Genomic DNA, 11707 nt, shown 5'->3' with positions numbered 1-11707 from the left:
TCCTCGCCCTTGTAAACCTCCACATCTAGGAAGGTGACGTGGTGTGTGTCGCAGTTCATGGTAAAGTTAAGGTTAAATTCGTTTTTGTTCATCCTGTCCATCCATTTTTCCAAAAGGTCCACTGGTCCATGCCAAAGCATGAACACATCATCGATGTATCGGGCCCACATAATAATGTGGTCCGTGTACATCGATGTGCTGTCATCATGCAAGAGAGCGTGTTCCCACTCCCCCAGGTACAGATTTGCGTGTGAGATCTGCCATCCACGTGAGATCTGCTATCTGCCATCCATGTGAGATCTGCCATCCATGTGAGATCTGCCATCCATGTGAGATCTGCTATCCATGTGAGATCTGTCATCCATGTGAGATCTGTCATCCATGTGAGATCTGCCATCTATGTGAGATCTGCCATCCATGTGAGATCTGCCATCCATGTGAGATCTGCCATCCACGTGAGATCTGCCATCCATGTGAGATCTGCCATCTATGTGAGATCTGCCATCCATGTGAGATCTGCCATCCATGTGAGATCTGCTATCCATGTGAGATCTGTCATCCATGTGAGATCTGTCATCCATGTGAGATCTGTCATCCATGTGAGATCTGCCGTCCATGCGAGATCTGCCATCCATGTGAGATCTGCCATCTATGTGAGATCTGTCATCCATGTGAGATCTGCCATCCATGTGAGATCTGCCATCCATGTGAGATCTGCTATCCATGTGAGATCTGTCATCCATGTGAGATCTGTCATCCATGTGAGATCTGCCGTCCATGCGAGATCTGCCATCCATGTGAGATCTGTCATCCATGTGAGATCTGCCATCCATGTGAGATCTGCCATCCATGTGAGATCTGCTATCCATGTGAGATCTGCCATCCATGTGAGATCTGCCATCCCTGTGAGATCTGCCGTCCGTGTGAGATCTGCCATCCATGTGAGATCTGCCGTCCGTGTGAGATCTGCCGTTCATGTGAGATCTGCCGTCCATGTGAGATCTGCCATCCATGTGAGATCTGTCATCCATGTGAGATCTGCCGTCCATGTGAGATCTGTCATCCATATGAGATCTGCCATCTATGTGAGATCTGCTATCCATGTGAGATCTGTCATCCATGTGAGATCTGTCATCCATGTGAGATCTGCTATCCATGTGAGATCTGCCATCTATGTGAGATCTGTTATCCATGTGAGATCTGTCATCCATGTGAGATCTGTCATCCATGTGAGATCTGCTATCCATGTGAGATCTGCCATCTATGTGAGATCTGCTATCCATGTGAGATCTGCTATCCATGTGAGATCTGCTATCCATGTGAGATCTGCCATCTATGTGAGATCTGGTCATCCATGTGAGATCTGTCATCTATGTGAGATCTGCCATCTATGTGAGATCTGCCATCCATGTGAGATCTGCCGTCCGTGTGAGATCTGCCGTCCGTGTGAGATCTGCCATCCATGTGAGATCTGCCGTCCGTGTGAGATCTGCCGTCCGTGTGAGATCTGCCGTTCATGTGAGATCTGCCATCCATGTGAGATCTGCCATCCATGTGAGCTCTGCCATCCGTGTGAGATCTGCCATCCATGTGAGATCTGCCATCTATGTGAGATCTGCTATCCATGTGAGATCTGCCATCCGTGTGAGATCTGTCATCCATGTGAGATCTGCCATCTGTGTGAGATCTGCCATCCATGTGAGATCTGCCATCCATGTGAGATCTGCCATCCACGTGAGATCTGCCATCCATGTGAGATCTGCCATCTATGTGAGATCTGTCATCCATGTGAGATCTGTCATCCATGTGAGATCTGTCATCCATGTGAGATCTGCCATCTATGTGAGATCTGCCATCTATGTGAGATCTGCTATCCATGTGAGATCTGCCATCCGTGTGAGATCTGTCATCCATGTGAGATCTGCCATCTGTGTGAGATCTGCCATCCATGTGAGATCTGCCATCCATGTGAGATCTGCCATCCATGTGAGATCTGCCATCCACGTGAGATCTGCCATCCATGTGAGATCTGCCATCCATGTGAGATCTGCCATCCATGTGAGATCTGCTATCCATGTGAGATCTGCCATCCATGTGAGATCTGTCATCCATGTGAGATCTGCCATCTATGTGAGATCTGTCATCCATGTGAGATCTGCCATCCATGTGAGATCTGCCATCCATGTGAGATCTGCTATCCATGTGAGATCTGCCATCCATGTGAGATCTGCCATCCCTGTGAGATCTGCCGTCCGTGTGAGATCTGCCGTCCGTGTGAGATCTGCCGTTCATGTGAGATCTGCCATCCATGTGAGCTCTGCCATCCGTGTGAGCTCTGCCGTCCGTGTGAGATCTGCCATCCATGTGAGATCTGGTCATCCATGTGAGATCTGCTATCCATGTGAGATCTGCCATCCATGTGAGATCTGCCGTCCATGTGAGATCTGTCATCCATGTGAGATCTGCTATCCATGTGAGATCTGCTATCCATGTGAGATCTGCCATCTATGTGAGATCTGTCATCCATGTGAGCTCTGCCATCCGTGTGAGATCTGCCATCCATGTGAGATCTGCTATCCATGTGAGATCTGCCATCTATGTGAGATCTGCTATCCATGTGAGATCTGCTATCCGTGTGAGATCTGCCATCTATGTGAGATCTGTCATCCATGTGAGATCTGCCATCTGTGTGAGATCTGCCATCCATGTGAGATCTGCCATCCATGTGAGATTTGCCATCTGTGTGAGATCTGCCATCCATGTGAGATTTGCCATCTGTGTGAGATCTGCCATCCATGTGAGATTTGCCATCTATGTGAGATCTGCCGTCCGTGTGAGATCTGCCATCTATGTGAGATCTGCTATCCATGTGAGATCTGCCATCTATGTGAGATCTGTCATCCATGTGAGATCTGCCATCTGTGTGAGATCTGCCATCCATGTGAGATTTGCCATCTATGTGAGATCTGCCGTCCGTGTGAGATCTGCCGTCCGTGTGAGATCTGCCGTCCGTGTGAGATCTGCCGTCCGTGTGAGATCTGCCATCCATGTGAGATCTGCCGTCCGTGTGAGATCTGCCGTTCATGTGAGATCTGCCATCCATGTGAGATCTGCCATCCATGTGAGATCTGCTATCCATGTGAGATCTGCCTCCTATGTGAGATCTGCCATCCATGTGAGATCTGTCATCCATGTGAGATCTGTCATCCATGTGAGATCTGTCATCTATGTGAGATCTGCCGTCCGTGTGAGATCTGCCGTCCGTGTGAGATCTGCCGTCCGTGTGAGATCTGCCGTTCATGTGAGATCTGCCATCCATGTGAGATCTGTTATCCATGTGAGATCTGCCATCTATGTGAGATCTGTCATCCATGTGAGATCTGCCATCCATGTGAGATCTGCCATCTATGTGAGATCTGTCATCCATGTGAGATCTGTCATCCATGTGAGATCTGCTATCCATGTGAGATCTGCCATCCATGTGAGATCTGCTATCCATGTGAGATCTGTCATCCATGTAAGATCTGCCATCCGTGTGAGATCTGCCATCCATGTGAGATCTGCCATCCATGTGAGATCTGGTATCCATGTGAGATCTGCTATCCATGTGAGATCTGCCATCTATGTGAGATCTGCCATCTATGTGAGATCTGGTCACCCCTGACTACCACAGCCTGGGAAAGGTATTATCCTCTAAGAATCCCCACACCCATTACAATCGGATTGTACAATGTATGCAGTGCAAGTGCAAATTGATTGGATAGTTTAGGCAGGGTCACCATATCAGGGTCACCATACACGTACAATCTTTGTACAATCAGCACTGGCTTTACCAAATCTATGTAATATGAGGATTTACCTAATCTGTGCAACCAGTTATATCCAATCAGGTGGGTCCTTGCACTATGTAACTATTGGTAGATCTGAAGGTGATTTTTACAATCACATTGTAACGTGTGTGGTGACATTTACATAATTCTGCTCATTCTAATGTTAATTGTACAAAGATTGTCCAGCCAGATTGTATGGTGTATAATACACGTCTGCTCCCCCCTCACTACCCCGGCCTATGAACTCTCCCTCTCTGCTATCCAAAACCCTGTGTGTGCAAAAATAAGGAGCAAAATGAAGGCGTTGCCCCTAGCAACCAGTCTGTACATATAGATTCCATCATCCAGATCTCTTCCATGGCTGACACAGGGGGATGGAGGGACCAAAACAGAGAGAAAAGTGGAGAGGTCACCCCTGGCAACCAGAAGGGAATCTGATTGGTTGCTATGGGTAACCGCAACATTGCTGTTTATGTTATGTGAATTTTTTATGAAGACAATTTTGAATTGACTTTTTGTTCAGCGGGAACGCAGTTCCGGCACCTCCAGCACTGAATGTATGACATGGTAAGGGGTGCCGGGGTCTGCTGAAGTGTCTACTGATGCTGGCTGCTGAGGGATCTATTGTAGCTGGAGGGGATCTATTTTTGCAGGGGGGGAGGGTCTACTGCTGCTGGGGAAGTCTATTGTTACTTGTGGAGGATCTATTGTTGCCAGGGGCAGGGTCTTATGTTACTTGAGGGGCAGTTGTTGCTTCCCCACCAGACTTTATACTCTCCTTTCTAGTCTGTGTTTTTAAAAAAAATAAGGCGTTCTTTTCCAGTTTTCAGAGCGCCGGTCGCCGCTCACGTGACCCGCCAGCTCTCTCCTCTCCCTGTCTGACAGCGGGCGGGGTCGAGGATTCCCTGCTGACGTCAGTTGGGAGGGGAGGAGGAGGAGGAGAGGCCGAGGGGAGGAGAGAGGCGGCGGGTCACGTGAGCGGCGATCAGCGTTTTGAAAACTGGTAAAGAGCGGCTTATTTTTCCCCTTTCAAAATAAATACTCGCGAGTGGCGGCTTACGCGGTGACTGACATCAGCAGCCGCGCGAACCACTGTTCTCTGCCCCAGGCCCCGCTGCTATCATTCCAGGAGAGGGGGAGCCCGGGGCAAGGAAATTGAGGAGAGGCTTACAACATCTTACAAAGCAATCCACAGCTTAGCCCCCGGCTACATCACCAGCCTCGTCTCAAAATACCAACCTAATCGCTCTCTTCGTTCCTCTCAAAACCTCCTGCTCTCTAGCCCCCTCGTCACCTCTTCCCATACTCGCCTCCAGGACTTTACCAGAGCCTCTCCAATCCTATGGAACTCCTTACCCTTATCTGTCCGATTATCTCCTACTCTATTAGCTTTTAGGCGATCTCTGAAAACCCTCCTCTTCAGAGAAGCCTATCCTACCCATCCGTGAAAACCCTCCTCTTCAGAGAAGCCTATCCTGCCCATCCGTGAAAACCCTCCTCTTCAGAGAAGCCTATCCTACCCATCCGTGAAAACCCTCCTCTTCAGAGAAGCCTATCCTACCCATCCGTGAAAACCCTCCTCTTCAGAGAAGCCTATCCTACCCATCCGTGAAAACCCTCCTCTTCAGAGAAGCCTATCCTACCCATCCGTGAAAACCCTCCTCCTCAGAGAAGCCTATCCTACCCATCCGTGAAAACCCTCCTCTTCAGAGAAGCCTATCCTACCCATCCGTGAAAACCCTCCTCCTCAGAGAAGCCTATCCTACCCATCCGTGAAAACCCTCCTCTTCAGAGAAGCCTATCCTACCCATCCGTGAAAACCCTCCTCCTCAGAGAAGCCTATCCTACCCATCCGTGAAAACCCTCCTCTTCAGAGAAGCCTATCCTACCCATCCGTGAAAACCCTCCTCTTCAGAGAAGCCTATCCTACCCACACCTAACACATATACAGTACCTCCATTTTCTCCATCAACCCATCCCCCACGGTTATTGCCTTTTGTTTCACTTCACCCTCCCTTCTAGATTGTAAGCTCTAATGAGCAGGGCCCTCTAGTTCCTCCTGTTTTGAATTGTATTGTAACTGTATTGTCGTCCCTCACATTGCAAAGCGCTGCGCAAACTGTTGGCGCTATATAAATCCTTTATAATAATAGAGGCACGGCACGTGACGTCACAGCACGTACTGACGTCACGTGCATGCATGCGCCACATACACGAACCCAAAACCGAGAGGGTCAGCTTTGCTTTTGCATCAGGTTTCTCAAACCTTTGAATGCCTGCGCTTTATGTGATAATGACTAAGCCCCTCCCCTTCATGACATTGTTGAAAAGGGGTGGAGCATTGCTGACCTTAACCACTTCTGGACCAGAAGGATTTTCCCCCTTAACCACTTAAGCCCCGGCAGATTTTACCCCCTTCCTGACCAGGGCCTATTTTGCGATTCGCCACTGCGTGACTTTAACGGACAATTGCGCGGTCGTGCGACGCTGTACCCAAATTAAATTGATGTCCTTTTTTTCCCACAAACAGAGCTTTCTTTTGGTGGTATTTGATCACCTGTGCGATTTTTATTTTTTTGCACTATAAACAAAAAAGAGCGACAATTCTGAAAGAAAAAATATGTTTTTTTTTACATTCTGCTATATGACATTCCCCCAAAAATAAATTTAAAAATCAAAATTTTTTTTAACATTTTAGGCCAATTTGTATTCTGCTACATATTTTTGGTAAAAAAAAAATCGCAATAAGCGTATTTTGGTTTGCGCAAAAGTTATCGTGTCTACTAACTAAGGGAAAGATTTCTGTCATTTTTTTTTTTTACTAGTAATGGCGGCAATCTGCGATTTTTAGCGGGACTGCGACATTGCGGACAGATTGGACCCCTAACTGACATTTTTGACACTTTTGGGGGGACCAGTGACATTACTACATTAATAAGTGCTAAAAATATGCACTGTTACTGTAATAATGATGTTGGCAGGAAAAGGGTTAACACTGTGGGTGATCAAAGGGTTAAATGTGAGCCTAGGGGAGTGATTCTAACAGTGGGGGTGCGTGGCTTGTGGAATGGCCATAGAGACATGTGATCATATATAGAAGGATCACAGGGGCTCTGTGATCATTCCAGAGAGAACGGCCAGCTGTGTTTATAACAGCTGATCGTTCTTCTCTCTCAGCGGGGAGCGATCGCGGGTGTCAGACGGCAATTGGAGCCACCTGCCCCGTGCATCGGAGTCCCCGCTGCCGAGTGGAGGCGGGAGCGCACCGCTGGCAGAGCGCGCTCGCCCCCTAGCTGCAGGCGTGCGACCGACGTAACCCTATGTTGGTTCGCACAGGAGGGACTGCCTGCCGCAGTATATCTGCTGCGGTCCGGAAGCGGTTAAAATGATGCCCCCCCCCCCCCCCCCCGGACGCCCCTGTTCAGTAGTGCCAATTAGGACATTTCTCAATGAATCCGACTTACAAATCGTGCGACTTCACTTGAAATCACGCAATTTCAAAGCCGCAGGTCAGTGCAACTTTAGGTGAGACTTGGCTGACATCTGTGCGACTTCATGCACAGATGTCTATGCAAGTCGCACCCGAAATCGCCAAAAATAGTGCAGGAACTTCTTGTTCAAATCAGTGCAGCACCGCAAATTTGCAATTGAACTGATTTGAACAGTTATATTGCTGACAATAGGGTGCGACTTTTCGAGCGATTCGGACCTGTCAAACAGCATGAAAAGTTGCACCGGTGTGAACGGGGGGCTAACATGGGATTTCACGTGTCATGCAACTTGGGGTCTCACAAGTCGGACCCCCAGTTTGACCCTCCAAAAAATAGAAAAATCGTAATCTTTTTTTTCTCTAAATGGAAATCTTGTAGATCCTTGAGGTTGTCGCAGGTCGCAAGGTGGCTGTCGCTGAGGTTGTCGCAGGTCGCCTGTTGCTGGGGTTGTCGCAGGTCGTAAGGTGGCTGTCGCTGAGGTTGTCGCAGGGTGGCTGTTGCTGGGGTTATCGCAGGTTGCAGGGTGGCTGCCGCTGAGGTTGTCACAGGTTGCAGGGTGGCCTTCGCTGAGGTTGTCACAGGTCGCCTGTTGCTGGGGTTGTCGCAGATCGCAAGGTGGCTGTAGCTGAGGTTTCCGCAGGGTGGCTGTTGCTGGGGTTGTCGCAGGTCGCAGGGTGGCTGTTGCTGGGGTTGTCACAGGTCGCAGAGTGGCTGTTGCTGGGGTTGTCGCAGGTCGCAGGGTGGCTGTCGCTGAGGTTGTCGCAGGTCGGCTGTGGATGAGGTTGTCGCAGGTCGGCTGTTGCTGAGGTTGTCGCAGGTTGCAGGGTGGCTGTCGCTGAGGTTGTCGCAGATGGCAGGGTGGCTGTCGGTGAAGTTGTCGCAGGTCGCATGGTGGCTGTCGCTGAGGTTGTCGCAGAGTGGCTGTCGCTGAGGTTGTCGCAGAGTGGCTGTCGCTGAGGTTGTCGCAGGTCGCAGGGTGGCTTTCGCTGAGGTTGTCGCAGGCTGTGAGATGGTTGGTATTCAGCAGAGTCACCTTTGTATTCTGCACAGAAGTTCTCTTCTTTTCTACTATAAAAATGCCAATCCCCCCCCTTCCCCCCCCCCCCCCCATTCCCAGCCTCTGCAGCCAAGGTAACGGGATACACAGGAGGAGTGCGAGGCTGCGGATTGGAGTCAATAGATGAGGATTCTTTTCTTTACCTCCTGCTAAGAGGCAGCACACAGGAGGCCGGGTCCCATCCACGTCCCATCGTCCCGGCCCATCATGTCCACCTAACCTCCTTCCAGTCTAGAAGAGATCCCCCCCCCCCCTCCGAGGCCACCAGAAAATGTCCGATGCGGAGAGAGGTGGCGGCACGCACGGGGAGGTCGGACGCAGGATCCTGCAGCTGGCTGTCAGAGGAGAGTGGATTACTCTGGAGCAAACGCTGAAAGGCTGCGATAGAGGAGACCTCGCCAACTCCGAAACTGACCCAGTGAGTGAAACATGTCACTTTGCCCCTTGGGGCTCATTTGCAATGTAATGCATATAAGGTCCTTTCCCAGCGGGCAATGCTGCTGATTTGCAATCTGCGGTTCAGGGTAATGTGCAGTGTTTGTTTTCCCCCACACATCGAGTTTTACTTTTAGGCCAAAAAGTTCAATTTTGGTCTCATCTGAGCAGAGCTCCTTCTTCCACATGTTTGCTGTGTCCCCCCACATGGCTTCTCACAAACTGCAAACTGGACTTCTTATGGCTTTCTTTTCACCAATGGCTTTCTTCTTCTCACTCTTCCATAAAGGGCAGATATGTGGAGCGCACGACTAATAGTTGTCCTGTGGACAGATTCTCCCACCTGAGCTGTGGATCTCTGCAGCTCCTCCAGTGTTACCATGGGCCTCTTGGCTGCTTCTCTGATGAATGCTCTCCTTGCCCGGCCGGTCAGTTTAGGTGGACGGCCATGTCTTGGTAGGGTTGCAGTTGTGCCATTCTCTTTCCATTTTCCGATGATGGATTGAACAGCACTCCATGAGATGTTCAAAGCTTGGGATATTTTTTTTATAACCTAACCCTGCTTTACACTTCTCCACAACTTTATCCCTGACCTGTCTGGTGTGTTCCTTGGCCTTCATGATGCTGTTTGTTCACTAAGATTCTCTAACAAACCTCTGAGGACTTCACAGAACAGCTGTATTTATACTGAGATTACATTACACACAGGTGGACTCTATTTACTAATTAGGTGACTTCTGAAGGCAATTGGTTCCACTATCAGGGATCCTCAAACTACGGCCCTCCAGCTGTTGTGGAACTACACATCCCAAGAGGCATTGTAAAACTCTGACATGGTGGTGATTAATGGGGAGTACTCGGATTGGGTGGGTGTGGAAAGCGGTGTCCCCCAGGGTTCTGTCCTGGGACCAATCCTGTTTAATTTATTCATAAATTATCTAGAGGAGGGGATATCTAGTACAATCTCAGTATTTGCGGATGATACTAAACTAAGCATGCCAATATCTTCTATACAGGATGTGGAAACCTTACAAGCGGACCTGAACAAAATAATGGGGTGGGCAACTACATGGCAGATGAGGTTTAATGTTGAAAAATGTAAAATTAATGCACCTGGGGCCAGAAACCAGAAAGCAAGCTACTCGCTAGGGGGGGAACCTCTGGGGGAGTCTAGGATGGAAACGGACCTGGGGGTACTGGTAGACAACAGGCTTGGCAGTGGCATGCAATGCCAAGCCGCTGCAAGCAAAGCCAACAGAATATTGGGATGTATAAAAAAGGGGATTCACTCCAGAAATAAAGAGATTATTCTTCCACTCTACAAGACTCTGGTCCGGCCACATCTGGAGTATGCTGTCCAGTTCTGGGCACCGGTCCTCAGGAAGGATGTGCTGGAACTGGAGAGAGTCCAGAGAAGGGCAACAAAAATAATTAGGAGAATGGAGGACATCAGCTATGAGGAAAGACTACAAGCACTGAACTTATTCTCTCTGGAGAAGAGACGATTGAGGGGGGATATGATATCAATGTACAAATACTGTACTGGCGACCCTAGCATAAGGAACAAACTATTCAGAGAAAGGGAATACATTAAGACACGTGGCCACTCACTAAAACTAGAGGAAAGGCGGTTTAACCTTAAAATACGGAGGGGGTTCTTCACTGTCAGAGCAGTAAGGATGTGGAATTCTCTTCCACAAGCAGTCGTATCAGCAGGGAGCATTGATAGTTTCAAAAAACTATTAGATGGGCACCTTAAAGACCACAACATACAGGGGTATACAATGTACAACATACAGGGGTATACAATGTACAACATACAGGGGTATACAATGTACAACATACAGGGGTATACAATGTACAACATACAGGGGTATACAATGTACAACATACAGGGGTACACAATGTACAACATACAGGGGTATACAATGTACAACATACAGGGGTATACAATGTACAACATACAGGGGTATACAATGTACAACATACAGGGGTATACAATGTACAACATACAGGGGTATACAATGTACAACATACAGAGGTATACAATGTACAACATATAGGGGTATACAATGTACAACATACAGGGGTATACAATGTACGGTTATCAGCAAACACACACACACATCATAGGTTGAACTGGATGGACGGATGTCTTTTTTCAACCTCACTAACTATGTAACTTGCCCAGACATGACTAGGCATGATGGGAATTGTAGTTCCTGAACAACTGGAGGGCCATAGTTTGAGGTCCCCTGCACGAGATTTTAGTTAGGGGTATCAGAGTAAAGGGAGGGGGGGGGGTGAATACAAATGCACGTCACACTTTTCAAATATTTATTTGTAAATTAATATTTTAATATTTTTATTAATTTTTAAAACTATTTATCATTTTCATTCCACTTCACAATTATGTGCCACGTTGTGTCGGTCTATCACATAAAATCCCAATAAAATACATTTATGTTTTTGGTTGTAACATGAGAAAATATGGAAAATTTCAAGGGGTGTGAATACTTTTTCAAGGCACTGTATGCTACATCATTACTACTTGGCTGCCATTTTTTGGGGGAAGGGGCAGGTTGCTGTTATGATGCCGGGATGTGGGGACACCACTGGCATATGATAGGGGATTATCTATCATTTAAGATCCTCAGTTTGTGAGATTGCCCTTCCTCTGTACTGAGTTGTGGTCCTAAAATACTTTTTGGGTGTCCCTGTCCAGCAATCCTTTATCTGTCCTATTCTGTTCACACTGCATGCAAGACTAAGACATGCGTATATAGATATTTGGCAATATTTCATAATATATTGACACACATTTCTCAGTGCACCTTACTTGGAAGAGATTCCACAAAAGTTGAATCATTTGGATATTCAATGTACGCTGCAAA

General features: G+C 48.0%; 1 protein-coding gene across 1 annotated transcript in view; it reads left to right on the top strand.

The window, feature by feature from the left end:
- The first annotated feature begins 8727 nt into the window (after positions 1-8727).
- The window catches only part of LOC309556168 (uncharacterized protein), a 216924-nt gene continuing 213944 nt past the window's right edge, over positions 8728-11707 (top strand). Inside the window, exon 1 of the mRNA XM_082258529.1 lies at positions 8728-8796. The gene's annotated coding sequence lies outside the window, so the exon portion shown is untranslated. The remainder of the gene's footprint in view (positions 8797-11707) is intronic.

This window comes from Pelophylax lessonae (genome assembly GCF_965119305.1).
Source record: "Pelophylax lessonae genome assembly, chromosome: 5".
Lineage (NCBI taxonomy): Eukaryota > Metazoa > Chordata > Amphibia > Anura > Ranidae > Pelophylax > Pelophylax lessonae.
The sequence above is the reverse complement of the archived record's forward strand: the minus strand, read 5'-3'. Positions and strand labels throughout refer to the sequence as shown.